General features: G+C 46.5%; 1 non-coding gene across 1 annotated transcript; it reads right to left on the minus strand.

The window, feature by feature from the left end:
* Window positions 1-8106: 8106 nt before the first annotated feature.
* Window positions 8107-8181, minus strand: Trnat-ugu. Its single transcript has one exon. It is a non-coding gene; the product is annotated as a tRNA-Thr (tRNA).
* Window positions 8182-9621: the final 1440 nt, after the last annotated feature.

Consider the following 9621-nt stretch of genomic DNA (forward strand, 5'->3'; position numbering starts at 1 on the left):
TCGTCCCAGGAAGGGGAAACTTTATTGACATATTCCTGGGGTCAGAAACATCACATGATCACACTGACAGAACCACAGGCACATAGACACAGGCAACAGAGCATGCACAATGTCGGCACTAGTACAGTGTATATCCACCTTTCGCAGCAATGCAGGCTGCTATTCTCCCATGGAGACGATCGTAGAGATGCTGGATGTAGTCCTGTGGAATGGCTTGCCATGCCATTTCCACCTGGCGCCTCAGTTGGACCAGCGTTCGTGCTGGACGTGCAGACCGCGTGAGACGACGCTTCATCCAGTCCCAAACATGCTCAATGGGGGACAGATCCGGAGATCTTGCTGGCCAGGGTAGTTGACTTCTAGAGCACGTTGGGCACGGGATACATGCGGATGTGCATTGTCCTGTTGGAACAGCAAGTTCCCTTGCCGGTCTAGGAATGGTAGAACGATGGGTTCGATGACGGTTTGGATGTACCGTGCACTATTCAGTGTCCCCTCGACGATCACCAGTGGTGTACGGCCAGTGTAGGAGATCGCTCCCCACACCATGATGCCGGGTGTTGGCCCTGTGTGCCTCGGTCGTATGCAGTCCTGATTGTGGCGCTCACCTGCACGGCGCCAAACACGCATACGACCATCATTGGCACCAAGGCAGAAGCGACTCTCATCGCTGAAGACGACACGTCTCCATTCGTCCCTCCATTCACGCCTGTCGCGACACCACTGGAGGCGGGCTGCACGATGTTGGGGCGTGAGCGGAAGACGGCCTAACGGTGTGTGGGACCGTAGCCCAGCTTCATGGAGACGGTTGCGAATGGTCCTCGCCGATACCCCAGGAGCAACAGTGTCCCTAATTTGCTGGGAAGTGGCGGTGCGGTCCCCTACGGCACTGCGTAGGATCCTACGGTCTTGGCGTGCATCCGTGCGTCGCTGCGGTCCGGTCCCAGGTCGACGGGCACGTGCACCTTCCGCCGACCACTGGCGACAACATCGATGTACTGTGGAGATCTCACGCCCCACGTGTTGAGCAATTCGGCGGTACGTCCACCCGGCCTCCCGCATGCCCACTATACGCCCTCGCTCAAAGTCCGTCAACTGCACATACGGTTCACGTCCACGCTGTCGCGGCATGCTACCAGTGTTAAAGACTGCGATGGAGCTCCGTAAGCCACGGCAAACTGGCTGACACTGACGGCGGCGGTGCACAAATGCTGCGCAGCTGGCGCCATTCGACGGCCAACACCGCGGTTCCTGGTGTGTCCGCTGTGCCGTGCGTGTGATCATTGCTTGAACAGCCCTCTCGCAGTGTCCGGAGCAAGTATGGTGGGTCTGACACACCGGTGTCAATGTGTTCTTTTTTCCATTTCCAGGAGTGTACAATCACAGGTTGTCAGATGAACGAATACCTTAATTGATGTATAAATATACACTGAGGTGACAAAAATCACGAGATACTTCCTAATATCATGACAAACCGCCTTTTGCCGGCTTAGTGCAACAGCTCTACATGCACAAACTGACCTCCCGATTATGTACAATAAACGTTCGTTGGGACTCACGTCGGGCGGTTTGGGTGGCCAAATCATTCGCTCCAATTGCCCAGAATGTTCTGCAAACCAATCGCGAACAATTGTGTCCCGGCGACACAGTGCAATGTCATCCATAAAAATTCCATCGTTTTTTGGGAACATGAAGCCCATAAATGGCTGCAGATGGTCTCCCAGTAGACAAACGTAACCATTTCCAGTATACGATCCATGTAAACACATCCCACACCATTATGGAGCCACCACCAGCTTGCATACTGCTTTGTTGGTAACTTTGGTCCATGGCTTCGTGGACCTGCCCCGCAACGCAATCCTACCACCATCCCTTACCAACTGAAATCTTGACTCGTCTGATGAGGCGATGGTTTTCCAGTTGTCCAGGTTCCAACCATAGGGTCACAAGCCCAGGAGAGGCGCTAAAGGCGCTGTTACCAGAGGCACTCACGTCGGTCGTCAGCTGCCATAGCCCACTAACACCAAATTTCGTTGCACTGTCCTAATGGATACGTTCGTCGTATGTCCCGTCTCGATTTTTGTGGTTATTTCACGCAGTGTTGCTAGTATGTCAGTACTGACAACTCTAAGCAAACGCCGCTGCTCCCGATCACTAAGTGAGGGTCGTCAGTCACCGCGTTGCCCTTGGTGAGAGGTGATGCCTGCAACTGGTTTTGTCGGCGCACTCTTGACACTGTGGATCTCTGAATACTGAATTCCCTAACGACATCCTAAATATAATATCCCATGCTTGTAGCTCCAACTACAATTCCGCGTTCAAAGTCTGTTAATTCCCGTCGTGCGGCCATAGTCACGTCGGAAACCTTTTCAAATGAATCACCTGAGTAGAAGTGAAACCTCCGTTGACTCTGACGCTGAAAAGATGAGCATGTCTTTGGCTCGAGATGGTGCAGTTTAGACAAAATTGTCATTCCTGCGGTTCCTAGAAGGGAAAGAAAAGATATTACCATTCTTGTTGATATTTCCTTACTGGTGGAGCCCGTAAAAGAGGTAGACACACTCTGATGGGGGATTAGTGAAACCTCCACCAATGCACTGCCCTTTCATACCTTGTGTAAACTATGCTACCGATATTTGTACATGAGCATATCGCTATCCCATGACTTTTGTCACCCTAAGTACATAGACGACGTTGTAAAGACATTGCAGAATAATGTAAGCACTATTAAGGTACAACAATAACATTGTAAAAACACTCTTGTTCGGAGATAACCAAGTATTTAAGTTTCTCGCCAGCTAAGTCAACCAATGTGTTACTTTCTCACTTTCTCCTATGCGTATCTCGCTAAGAGACTCCGAATGCAAAAATTAGAGAGCAGTGCTGACACGGAAGCTTAGCAGCAATCATTCTTAACATCAAAAGATGGAGCAGGAAAACGGGAAATAGCAGTGCTCCACTAAATATTCTTCGCCACACACCAGAAAAGAACGCGAGTTAATATTACACAGTCATTTAGTTTTTAGCTAAATTGATAGTTTCAGAGCCGTGCGGGATTAGCCGAGCGGTCTAGGGCGCTGCAGTCATGGACTATGCGGCTGGTCCCGGCGGAGGTTCGAGTCATCCCTCGGGCATGTGTGTGTGTTTGTCCTTAGGATAATTTAGGTTAAGTAGTGTGTAAGCTTAGGGACTGATGACCTTAGCATTTAAGTCCCATAAGATTTCACACACATTTGAACATTTTTGAAAGTTTCAGGTCTTTAACTTTAAAATCAGTTCCAATATTTGTACCTAACAGACAGACAGCCCGATAAACAAAGTATCCTCCACCACACACCAAATTCTAGAGTGAGTGTATGTTGCAGTGACATCCAGTTCTGAGCATTGTTGAAAGTTTCAAGTGTCGTTTATCTAGAAGTTGGTTTAAAACCAACTGCAAAATTATTACCGAACAAACAGAAAAGAAACCGTCCTAATAGAAACGTGTTAAAAAGTGATTGTTCAATTGTGTACAAAAATTTACACTCCTGTGGCAGATACTTTTGAAACCAACTAAAAATTCATTTTTAATGCCACAAGTAAGAAAATTCGTATTTAAGTAAATGTATGCCTTTTGAAAATTATTTTTTCTGCTCACATGTCCTTGAAATAAAATACCTTATTTGGCCCCCAAAAAGGTTATTGATCCTAATTATGGTACGTATATGACTTAATAGGTTGAAAAAGTATATAAATAAAATTTCTGAAACTTGGAGACTGAATGAAAACATATAACGGCCGCAATCGACCGAGACTTGTCAGTCGGATGTCTTGCATTGAATGAAACCACTCAAACCCGATGAGTGAGTGAAAACATTCATATAGCGGCTGCAATCGACGAGGACTTGTTTCAGTCAGCATTGAGTGAAACCACTTGGACCCAGTGAGTGAGTGAAAACATTCGTACAAGTGATATGGCTGCAGAGACTAGTTTCATTCGGTTATTTCATGCGACTGAGAAAAAACGACTGAACGAAAAAAACAATCGACTGAGCAATCGGTTGTTAAAAACAGTCGATTGTTCCATCGCTTGCTTAGGTAGGTGTAATTGTAAACCTCCATCAGCTCCCACTGGGCCTTGCCTGGTATACTCCTACACTACTGGCCACTAAAATTGCTACCCCACGAAGATGGCGTGCTACAGACGTGAAATTTAACCGACAGGAAGAAGATGCTGTGATATGCAAATGATTAGCTTTCCAGAGCATTCCCACTAGGTTCGCGCCGGTGGCAACACCTACAACGTGCTGACATGAGGAAAGTTTCCAACCGATTTCTCATACACAAACAGCAGTTGAACGGCGTTGCCTGGTGAAACGTTGTTGTGATGCCTCGTGTAAGGAGGAGAAATGCGTACCATCACGTTTCCGACTTTGATAAAGGTCGGATTGTAGCCTATAGCGATTGCAGTTTATCGTATCGCGACAATGCTGTTGCGTTGGTCGAGATCCAATGAGTGTTAGCAGAATATGGAATCGGTGGGCTCAGAAGGGTAATACGGAACGCCGTGCTGGATCCCAACGGCCTCGTATCACTAGCAGTCGAGATGACAGGCATCTTATCCGCATGGCTGTAACGGATCGTGCAGCCACCTCTCCATCCCTGACTCAACAGGTGGGGACGTTTGCAAAACAACAACCATCTGCACGAATAGTTCGACGACGTTTGCAGCAGCATGGACTATCAGCTCGGAGACCATGACTGCATCACAGACAGGAGCGCCTGCGACGGTGTACTCAACGACGAATCTGGATCCACGAATGGCAAAACGTCATTTTTTTGGATGAATCCAGGTTCTGTTTACACCACCATGCTGGTGGCTTCCTCAGTGTTTGGTGACCTCGAGGTGAACGCACGTTGGAAACGTGTATTCGTCATCGCCATACTTGTGTATCACCCGACGTGATGGTATGGGGTGCCATTGGTTACACTCCTCGGTCCCCTCTTGTTTGCATTGACGGAACTTTGAACAGTGGACGTTGCATTTCAGATGTGTTACGACCCGTGGCTCTACCTGTCATTCGATCCCTGCGAAATCCTACATTTCAGCAGGATAATGCACCACTGCGTGTTGCAGGTCCTGTATGGGCCTTTCTGGATACAGAAGATGTTCGACTACTGCCCTAACCAGCACATTCTCCAGATCTCTCCCCAATTGAAAACGTCTGGTTAATGGTGGCCGAGCAACTGGCTCGTCACAATACGCCAGTCACTACTCTTGATAAACTGTGGTATCGTTTTGAAGCTGCATGGGCAGCTGTACCTGTACACGCCATCCAAGCTCTGTTTGACGCAATGCCCATTCGTATCAAGGCCGTTATTACGGCCAGAGGTGTTTGTTCTGGGTACTGATTTCTCAGGTTCTATGCACCCAAACTGTGTGAAAATGTAATCACATGTCAGTTATAGCATAATATATTTGTCCAATTAATACCCATTTATCATCTGCATTTCTTCTTGGCGTAGCAATTTTAATGGCCAGTAGCGTACTAGACGGCCGTCATTGTTGACAGGTGTACGGCTATCTGCATCCGGCGACAGTGAAGGGCTCCGGGCTGAACGCGGAGGGCGAGCACAAGCGGCTGGTGGAGCTGCTGCGCGCGAGCGTGGGCGACGCAGCGCCGCCGGCGGTGCAGGAGGCGGTGCGCTTCCTCAGCACCGAGCTGGACGCCACCAGCCACGCGCCCATGGACTCCGTGCTCCAGCAGGTGCGTTCGTCGGCTCGTCCCTGAGTTCCGATTCCATTTGTGACGTAACTGTGTTTTGTGTGACGTCACGGTGGCCCGTCGTATTTGAGTCGGCTCGTGGTTGTAGCTCGGAGGTGCAGCAATTGGTGACGCTTTCTTCTGTTGATACACATGCTTAAAACTTGTTTGTTCGGCATCTTAGTAACTCATTTGACGTTATTTGCTTACTGTGTGAGGTTGTGACTGGAAAAGTCTGTGCTGGTTCGGATGTGCGTTAGTGTCTTCCCTTTCTTCTTCTTCTTCTTCTTCTTCTTCTTCTTCTCCTTCTGCTGATTCGGGTTGGTCCTGTTTCTCTGCCACATTCCGTGGATGTACTGGACAAACTACTGTCCCATCTCTTGGTTGGTCGTCCAGGTAATCATTTCCTTTCTAGTCGTCCATGTTTACAAATTCTAGCTAGTCTTGTTTGGTCCGTCCTTTCCACATGATCCTTCCAGTTTCTCTTTCTTGTCTTCATCCATTTCTTAATTTTTTTGTATTCCACACTGTTCCCTTATCGACACATTTATTCTTTCGTTACTGCTTCGATCTGTCTTAGTACAGTAGAGTCCCGTTAATCCGAACTAATTGGGACTGGACTTTTTTCGGATTACCAATTTGTTCGGGTTAGACGGAATTACGGCGTCGAGTTTCTAGAATGAAGTATACCAAACAGATAAGCGGGTACACCAAGGTAACAAATGAGAACAAGTGTGGGAACAATGACTCAATCTCACTCCCTGCCCTTGTTGTTGTGCATTGTTGAGGCCTTTGTAATGTCTGAGGTTAGTGCACTGCTAGTTGGCTCGCAAAGCGCTTGATTATGTTAGTTATCGATCGCTGGCAAGCGTAACAATTGTATTCTATTCGTTCAGATGTAGTGGGGTACGTATTTTCATCATGAGTAAACGGAAACATACAACGTTAACTCTCAAAGAAAAACTGAGTGCTTTGAAGCGGACAGACAATGATGAGAACGTAAATTGGCAACGGAACTGGGTGTTGGTAAAGCAACCATTTGTGATTGGAAGAAGAACCGAGTGAAGCTTGAACAGTTCTGTGCAACATCTTCAGGAAAGACACCCGAAATTCGGAAAACTTTGAAACAATTCCAGTACGATAAAGTGGATGAAGCTCTTTTCCTTTGCTTTACGCAGGAAAGAGAAAGGGCAACTCGTTTGAGTGGAGCACTCGTTCAGGAAGAGGCTGTTTACATGAACAAGTTAATGAATGATGATGAGTCTTTTACCTCCATTTCCACTGCCGTTAACTTTTGTGTCACCGTTTTCGTTTCTGCTTTATTTTCTGCTGCATATCAAAAACAGGAAACACCATTATTTTATACATTTTTAATTTACTCTCAACTGTCAAAAAATTGTTTCTCCGTGCAGTATTTTGCAGGCATTTGGCTATCCTTACTGCCTTCGTCACTTGACTTTTCACCTCCATAGTTAACTCCTTATAGCCGGCGATAACAGTCCCCAGACAATTAAAGCTCATCACTTGTTCAATTGACACAACATCTAATTTACATCGTACATGTTCTATTGACCATATCATACTCTTAGTTTTTTTAGTTGATATTTCCATATCATGTTGCTTGGCTATTTTATTAAACTGGTGAAGTGAACTTTGTAAATTATTGTCATTATTATATATGACGGTAGTATCTGTTCCCGAAAGAACAGTTACCGTGGATAGCCATGCAGCTTTGCTAGAAATGAAATGATAATTAAATGGACACCCTAGCTGCAAACAGGCGTTCTTGCGGGAACACATACTACCGTCATATATAGTTAAAATATGGCTTCCCGGCCATTGACCTTCTTGTGCGAACGCACACGCTAAGCCTGAACCCGTACGGGACTTCGTAGATTAATCTGCCACTTGTAATGAGTATGATGAGCAAACATCTATTAGGCACACTACGAACCCGGGATCTCCTGTTTACATGGCAGACGCTCTATCCATCTGAGCCACCGCGGGCACAGAGGATAGTGCGTCCCTTGCACGCTCCCCGTGAGATCCACATTCCCAACATGTCCACACCACTACATTCGTAGTGCGCCTAATAGACGTTTGCCCATCATACTCATTACTCGTGGCAGATTAATCTACCAAGTCCCATACGAGTTCGGGCATAGCGTGTGCGTTCGCACAAGAAGGTCAATGGCCGGGAAGCCATATTTTTTTAACTATATATGACGGTAGTAGCTGTTCTCGAAAGAACAGTTACCGTGGATGACCATGCAGCTTTGCTAGAAATGAAATGATAATTAAATGGACACCCTAGCTGCAAACAGGCGTTGATGTACTTCATGGGGGACATGTTGAAAATGTGTGCCCCGACTGGGACTCGAACCCGGGATCTCCTGCTTACATGGCAGACGCTCTATCCATCTGAGCCACCGCGGGCACAGAGGATAGTGCGTCCCTTGCACGCTCCCCGTGAGATCCACATTCCCAACATGTCCACACTACTACATTCGTAGTGCGCCTAATAGACGTTTGCCCATCATACTCATTACTCGTGGCGGGGAGCGTGCAAGGGATAAGTCCCTGCAGACGCACTATCCTCTGTGCCCGCGGTGGCTCAGATAGAGCGTCTGCCATGTAAGCAGGAGATCCCGGGTTCGAGTCCCGGTCGGGGTATACATTTTCAACATGTCCCCAATGAAGTACATCAACGCCTGTTTGCAGCTAGGGTGTCTATTTAATTATCATTTCATTGCCATTATTTGCTGTCAGTATAGCTTCATCAGCTTAATGTCCGCCTGCTTAGCTGGGTGGTAATGTGCTTGCCTCCCACGCACTGGGCACGGGTAGGAGATTTTCTCCGCTCGTGGACTGGGTGTTGTGTTGGCCTCATCATCATTTCATCCTCATCGTCGGTCGCAAGTCGCCCAATGTGGTGAGGAATGAAATGCACTTGGCGGCCGAACCCGAGTGGGTCCTCCCGGCCAACAATGCCATAAAATCATTTCATTTATCAACATAATACACACTATTTACCACTTTATTTCTCATTTTATAGCTCGGTTTCTTTCTTAAGTCGTCAATTATGTGGTCCATTATTAAGTTGTGCGGAAGTGGACTTGACGAGTCAGCTTGTCTAATTCCTTTATCTAGTGTAATTTCATCTGTGAATCCTCCGTGTGTTTTAAATCTCGTTTTATTACCTATGATTTAGTGTATTGTGGGTGCTGCATTCGTGCTTGTGTCAGTATTAGCAGTGTTGTGTGTTTCTTATGGTCGTAAATTTAGCAGTTTTTTTTCTATTTTTATCGATAACTGAAATGACAGAATGTAATTTACGAGCATGTTGCAGTGTGAGAAGATATAGTGTCTACGATCAAGTTACTACAGTTATTTGGACTGATTACAGCCGATTTTGTTTTGTCCTTTTAGGCTGAGCGTGTCTGGGAAAAGGGGGGGGGGGGGGGCTTGGGGGCTTGGCCAGCCTGAAGTTATATGTTGGTAACTTTGGTTGGTAGATATTTTTATGTGGTTTTGTTTGCTTTTTATTGTAATATCTACGCATGTATGTTTATGTTTATAATTGCTTGTGTGTATCGAAGTTGACGATAATGAAATTTTTCAAGTTTTCAAGTATCTAGGCGTTTTATTCGTTACTGTTTGGTAACTGCGTTGGACTGTGGTTGGTAGGTGTTGGTTTAGAATCGTTGATTACATTACGTTTCTGACATTAGGTTTATGTGAGTAAGCTTCAGTTCGTCGTAATGTGGACTTCGTTTTAGACAGATAAAGGGAAGGTTTGGGTAGAGGATTTGACGATTTGAGTACTTTGGTTTTTGGTACTTCTGGCTTCGCTTTGCCTGGCAAATACCTCAAGTGA

The sequence above is a fragment of the Schistocerca americana genome, chromosome 8, assembly GCF_021461395.2.
Source record: "Schistocerca americana isolate TAMUIC-IGC-003095 chromosome 8, iqSchAmer2.1, whole genome shotgun sequence".
Classification (NCBI taxonomy): Eukaryota; Metazoa; Arthropoda; class Insecta; order Orthoptera; family Acrididae; genus Schistocerca; species Schistocerca americana.